We start from the raw sequence: 6,980 nt of genomic DNA, 5'->3' as shown, positions 1-6,980 counted from the left end.
TTCAAGACTTAAGGTTTAGGGTTTACAGTTCGGAATTAGGGTTTAGGGTTTGGAGTTTAGGATTTAGGGCTTAGGATTTGGGGTTAAGGGTTCAAGGCTTAGGGTTTAGTGCTTAGAGTCTAAAATTTAGGATTTATGGTTTAGGGTTTAGAGTTTGGATTTAGAGTTTACGGTTTAGGTTTAGGATTTAGGGTTTAAGGATTAGGATTTATAGGGTTTAGGGTTTAGGGTTAGAGTGTTTGTTTTAGTTTTTGGGCTTAGGGTTAGGGTTAGGATTTTGAGTTTAGGATATATGATTTAGGGTTTAGTTTGTAAGGTTTATGATTTTGGGTTTAGAGTTTGAATTTAGGGTGTAGGGTTTAGGTTTAGGTTTTCTGATTTAGTGTTAGTGTTTAGGGTTTTGAGTATAGTATTAAGGGTTTAGGGTTTAGTGTTTAGGGTTAAGGGTGTACGCTTTAGAGTTTAGGATTTAGGGTCTAGGGTTTAGAGTTTAGAGTTTGTATTTAGGGTTTATGTTCTGGGTTTAGGGTTAAGGGTTTAGGGTTTAGGATTTAGCGATTGGGTTTAAGGTTTAGGATTTAGAATTTAGGGTTTAGGGTTTAGAGTTTAGGGTTTAGGGTTTAGGGTTGAATGTTTATGGTTTAAAGTTTAGTGTTTATGGTTTAGGGTTTAGAGTTTAGAGTTTAGAGTTTAGAGTTTAGGGTTTGGGGTAAAGGGTTTAGGGCAACGGTTTAGGGTTTATGGGTTTTAGGGTTTAGGTTTTATGAATGAGGGTTAGGGTTAGAGTTTAGAGTTTAGGGTTTAGGGTTTAGGGTTGAATGTTTATGGTTTAAAGTTTAGTGTTTAGGGGGTTTAGGGTTTAAGGTTTAGGGTTTAGGGTTTTAGGGTTAGGGTTTAGGGTTTTGAGTTTAGGATATTGGGTTGGTTTTAGTATTTAGGGTTTAGGGTTTAGGGATTGAGTTTAGGGTTTAGGGTTTAAGGTTTAAGGTTTATGGAATAGGGTTTAGGGTTAGGGTTTAGGGTTTTGAGTTTAGGATATTGGGTTGGTTTTAGTATTTAGGGTTTAGGGGTTAGTGTTTAGTGTTAGGGTGTAGGGTTATGATTTTAGGATTTTAGGGTTTACGATTTAGAGTTTAGAATTTAGGGTTTAGGGTTCAGAGTTTGGATTTAGCATTTAGGGTTTTAGGGTTAAGGGTTTAGGGTTTAGGTTTAGGGCTTAGATTTCGGGTTTAGGTATTAGGGTTTAAGGTTTTGAGCTTAGGATTTAGGGTTTTTGTTTTAGGGTTTAAGATTTAGAGTTTACGATTTAGGGTTTAGGGTTTAGGTTTAGAATTAGGGTTTAGGGTTTAGGGTTAGAGTATCTATTTTAGATTTTGGGCTTAGGGTTAGGGTTAGGATTTTGAGTTTAGGATTGTTTGTTTTAGTTTTTGGGCTTAGGGTTAGGGTTAGGATTTTGAGTTTAGGATATAGGATTTAGTGTTTAGTTTTTAAGGTTTACGATTTTGGGTTTAGAGTTTGAATTTAGGGTGTAGGGTTTAGGTTTAGGTTTTCTGATTTAGTGTTAGTGTTTAGGGTTTTGAGTATAGTATTAAGGGTTTAGGGTTTAGTGTTTAGGGTTAAGGGTGTACGCTTTAGAGTTTAGGATTTAGGGTCTAGGGTTTAGAGTTTAGAGTTTGTATTTAGGGTTTACGTTCTGGCTTTAGGTTTAAGGGTTTAGGCTTTAGGGTTTAGCGATTGGGTTTAAGGTTGATGAATTAGGATTTAGGGTTTAGAGTTTACGGTTTAGGGTTGAATGTTTATGGTTTAAAGTTTAGTGTTTAGGGTTTAGGGTTTAGAGTTTAGAGTTTAGAGTTTAGGGTTTGGGGTAAACGGTTTATGGTAAGGGTTTAGGATTTATGGGTTTTAGGGTTTAGGTTTTATGAATGAGGGTTAGGGTTAGAGTTTAGGATTTAGGGTTTAATGTTTAGTGTTTTGGGTTTAGTGTTTGGACTTTAGGATTTACGATTTTGGGTTTAGGGTTTAGAGTTTGTATTTAGGATTTAGGGTTTAGGGTTTAGGGTTTGAGGTTTAGGATTTAGGGTTAGGAGTTAGGGGTTAGGGGTTAGGGTTTTTAGTTTAGGGTAAATGGTTTAGAGTTTACGATTTTGGGTTTAGGGTTTATTGCTTGGATTCAGAATTTAGGGTTTAGGGTATAGTGTTTAGGGTTTAGAGTTTAGGATTTACGGTTTAGTGTTTAGGGTTTATTATTTGGGTTTAGGCTATAGGGTTTAGGGTTTAGAGTTTTAGGATTTACTGTTTAGGGTTTAGGGTTTAGAGTTTAGGATTTAGGATTTAGGGTTGAGGGTTTTGGGTTTCGAGTTTTGGATTTAGGGTATAGGGTTGAGGGTTTAGTATTTAGAATTTGGATTTATGGTTTAGGGTTTAGGTTTTAGGGTTTAGCATTTTGTGCTTAGGTTAGAGTTTAGGCTTTAGGTTAGTGTGTAGGGTATAGAGTTTAGGATTAAGGATTTAGGGTTTAGGGTTTAAGTTAAAGGTTTAGGGTTTAGGGTTTAGGATTTAGGGTTTAGGGATTGTGTTTAGGGTTTCGGGTTTCGGGTTTCGGGTTCGGGTTTAGGGTTTTGAGTTTAGGATATAGGCTTAAGTTTAGTGTTTAGGATTTTGGAGTTAGGGTTTAGGCTTATGAGTTTAGGATTTAGGGTTTATGGTTTAGAGTTTAGGATTTAGGGTTTAGGGTTTAGGGTTTAGAGTTTGGTTTTAAGGTTAAAGTTTTAGGGTTAAGGGTTTAGGTATTAGGGATTCAGGTTTAGGGTATAGATTTTAGTATTCAGGGTTTAGGGTGTAGGGTTTGGGTTAAAGGTTTAGGGTTTAGGGTTTAGGTTTAAGGTGCAAGGTGTAGGGTTTAGGGATTGGGTTTAGGGTTTAGGGTTTAAGGTTTAAGGTTTACGGTTTAGGGTGTAGGGTTAGGGTTTAGGGTTTTGAGTTTAGGATATAGGGTTGGTTTTAGTGTTTAGGATTTAGGGGTTAGTGTTTAGTGTTAGGGTGTAGGGTTATGATTTTAGGATTTAGGGTTTACAATTTAGAGTTTAGAATTTAGGGTTTAGGGTTCATAGTTTGGATTTAGCATTTAGGGTTTAGGGTTAAGGATTTAGGGTTTAGGTTTAGGGTTTAGGGTGTAGGGTTTAAGGGTTTAGGTTTAGGGTTTAGGTTGTGAAGTTTATTGGTTAGAGATTAGGGTTTTGGGTTTATGGTGAAGAGCATAGGGTTTTGGGTTTAGAGATTAGGTTTTAGGGTTTAGGGTTTTGGTTTAGGGTTTAGGGTTTAGGGTTTAGGGTTTACTATTTTGAGTTTAGGGTTTAGTTTTAGGGTTTAGGGTTTATGGTTTAGGGTTTAGTATTTAGAGTTTGGATTTATGGTTTAGGGTTTAGGTTTTAGGGTTTAGCATTTTGTGCTTAAGATTTAGGATTTAGGCTTTAGGTTAGAGTTCAGGGTTTAGAGTTTAGGATTAAGGATTTAGGGTTTAGGGTTTAAGTTAAAGGTTTAGGGTTTAGGGTTTAGGGATTGGGTTTAGGGTTTAGGGTTTAGGGTTTCTGGTTTCGGGTTTAGGGTTTTGAATTTAGGATATAGGCTTAGGTTTAGTGATTAGGATTTAGGAGTTAGGGTTTAGGCTTATGAGTTTAGGATGTAGGGTTTATGGTTTAGAGTTTAGGATTTAGGGTTTAGGGTTTAGGGTTTAGAGTTTGGTTTTAGGGTTAATGGTTTAGGGTTAAGGGTTTAGATATTAGGGATTCGGGTTTAGGGTATAGATTTTAGTATTCAGGGTTTAGGGTGTAGGGTTTGGGTTAAAGGTTTAGGGTTTAGAGTTTAGGGTTTAGGGTTTAGGGTTTAGGTTTAAGGTGCAAGGTTTAGGGTTTAGGGATTGGGTTTAGGGTTTAGGGTTTAACATTTAAGGTTTACGGTTTAGGGTTTAGGGTTTTGAGGTTTAGGATATAGGGTTGGTTTTAGTGTTTAGGGTTGAGGGGTTAGTGTTTAGCATTAGGTTGTATGGTTATGGTTTTAAGGGTTTAGGGATTAGAGTTTAGGGTTAAGGGCTCAGGATTTATTGGGTTTAGTGTTTAGGTTTTGGAATTTAGGGATAGGTTTTAGGGTTTAGGGTTTAGGGTTTAGGTTTAGGGTTTAGGTTTTAGGGTTTTGGGTTTAGGGTTTAGAGATTAGTGTTTACGGTTTATGGATAAGGGCATAGTGTTTTGGGTTTACGGTTTAGGATTTAGAGTTTATGGTTTAAGTTTAGTGTTTAGGGTTTGGGATTTAGGGTTTTGGGTTAGGGTTATGTTTTAGGGCTTAGTGTTTCTAGTTTAGGGTTTAGTGTTAGGGTTTAGTATTTAGGGTTTTGAGTTAGGGCTTAGGGTTGATGGTTTATAGTTTACAATTTATGATTTACGGTTTAGGGTTTAGAGTTTGAATTTATTGTCTAGGGTTAAGGTTTTGGGATTAGGGATTAGGATTTAGTGTTAGGGTTTAAGGTTTTGAGTTTAGGATTTAGATTTTAGGGTTTAGGGTTTATGGTTTAGAGTTTAGTAGGGTTTTGGGTTTAGTGTTTGGATTTAGGGTTTAGGGAATTGGTTTAAGGTTTAGGGTTTAGGGTTTAGTGTTTTGGTTTTAGGGTGTATAGTTTAGGGTATAGAGTTTAGGGTTTAGGGTTTTGTGTTTAAGGTTTAGGGTTTAAAGTTCAGAGTTTAGGGTTAAGGGATTAGGGTTTAGGGTTAAGGGCTCAAGATTTATTGTGTTTAGTGTTTAGTTTTTAGAATTTAGGGTTAGGGTTTAGGTTTAAGGTTTAAGTATTAGGGATTATGGATTAGGGTTTTGGGTTTTGAGTTTAGGATTTAGAGTCTAGGGTTTTGGGTTTAGGGTTTGGGGTTAAGGGTTCAAGACTGAGGGTTTAGGGTTTACAGTTCGGAATTAGGGTTTTGGGTTTGGAGTTTAGGATTTAGGGTTTAGGGTTTAAGGTTTAGGGTTTGGGGTTAAGGGTTCAAGGCTTAAAGATTATGCATTAGGGTTTTAGGTTTTTAGTTTTGGATTTAGAGTTTAGGGTTTAGGGTTTGAGGTTAATGGTTCAAGACTTAAGGTTTAGGGTTTAGAGTTTGGAATTAGGGTTTAGGGTTTGGAGTTTAGGATTTAGGTTTTAGGGTTTAGGTTTTAGGGTTTAGGTTTTGGGGTTTGGGGTTAAGGGTTCAAGGCTTAGAGGTTTAGAGTTTAGGATTCAAGGTTTATGGTTTAGGGTTTGGAGTTAAGTGTTCAAGGCTTAGGGTTTAGGGTTTAGAGTTTAAAGTTTAGGATTTATGGTTTAGTGTTTAGAGTTTGGATTTTGAGTTTACGGTTTAGGTTTAGGATTTAGGGTTTAAGGATAGGGATTTGGATTAGGGTTTAGGGTTTTGAGTTTAGGTTGTAAGATTTAGGATTTAGGGTTTAGGGTTTAGGATTTGGGGTTTGAGGTTTACAGTTTGGATATAGGGTTTAGGGTTTATGATTTAGGGTTTTGAGTTTAGGATTTAGGATTTAGGATTTAGGATTTAGGATTTAGGAGTTTAGGATTTATGGTTTAGGGTTTAGAGATTGGATTTAGGGTTTACGGTTTAGGTTTAGGTTTTAGGGTTTAAGGATTAGGATTTAGTGTTAGGGTTTAGGGTTTTGAGTTTAGGATTTAGGATTTAGGATTTAGGGTTTAGGATTTAGGGTTTAGATTTTAAGATTCAGGGTTTAGGGTTTAGTATTTAGGGTTTTGGGTTTGGGTATAGGGTTTAGTTTTAGGGTTTGTGGTTTAGGGTTTAGGGTTTATTATTTTGGGTTTAGGGCTTAGATTAAGGTTTAGGGTTTTAGGTTTAGAATTTAGTATTTAGAGTTTAGGTTTAGTGTTTAGATTAAGGGTTTAGTGTTTAGGTTTTGTGGTTTATGGTTTAGTGTTTAGGGTTAAGGGTTTATGGTTTGGGTTTAGTGTTTAGGGTTTAGGAATTAGGGTTTAGGGTTTAAGGGTTTAGGGCTTAGAGTTTAGGGTTTAGGGTTTTGGGTTTAGGGTTTAGAGATTAGTGTTTAGGGTTTATGGATAAGGGCATAGTGTTTAGGGTTTTGAGTTAGGGCTTAGGGTTGATGGTTTATAGTTTACAATTTAAGATTTACGATTTAGGGTTTATAGTTTGAGTTTTTTGTCTAGGGTTGAGGTTTAGGGATTAGGGATAAGGATTTAGTGTTAGGGTTTAAGGTTTTGAGTTTAGGATTTAGAGTTTAGGGTTTAGGGTTTATGGTTTAGAGTTTAGTAGGGTTTAGGGTTTAGGGTTTGGATTCAGGGTTTAGGGAATGGGTTTAAGGTTTAGTGTTTTGGTTTTAGGGTGTATTGTTTATGGTATAGAGTTTAGGGTTTAGGGTTTAGGGTTTAAGGTTTAGGGTTTAAAGATTAGAGTTTAGGGATTATGGATTAGGGTTTTGGGTTTTGATTTTAGGATTTAGAGTCTAGGGTTTAGGGTTTAGTGTTTGGGGTTAAGGGTTCAAGACTTAAGGTTTAGGGTTTACAGTTCGGAATTAGGGTTTAGGGTTTAGAGTTTAGGATTCAAGGTTTATGGTTTAGGGTTTGGAGTTAAGTGTTCAAGGCTTAGGGTTTAGGGTTTAGAGTTTAAGTTTAGGATTTATGGTTTAGGGTTTAGAGTTTGGATTTAGGGTTTACGGTTTAGGTTTAGGTTTTAGGGTTTTAAGGATTAGGATTTAGTGTTAGGGTTTAGGGTTTTGAGTTTAGGATTTAGAGTTTAGGATTTAGGGTTTGGGGTTTATAGTTTAGAGTTTAGTAGGGTTTATGGTTTAAGGTTTAGGGTTTAGGGTTTGAATTTGGGGTATAGGGATTAGGTTTAAGGTTTAGGGTTTAGGGTATAGGGTTTAGGTTTTAGGGTGTATAGTTTAGGGTATAGAGTTTAGGGTTTAGGGTTTAGGGTTTAAGG

The sequence above is a fragment of the Solanum tuberosum genome, unplaced genomic scaffold (genome assembly GCF_000226075.1).
Source record: "Solanum tuberosum cultivar DM 1-3 516 R44 unplaced genomic scaffold, SolTub_3.0 scf00659, whole genome shotgun sequence".
NCBI lineage: Eukaryota > Viridiplantae > Streptophyta > Magnoliopsida > Solanales > Solanaceae > Solanum > Solanum tuberosum.
This window is presented reverse-complemented; position numbering follows the sequence as displayed.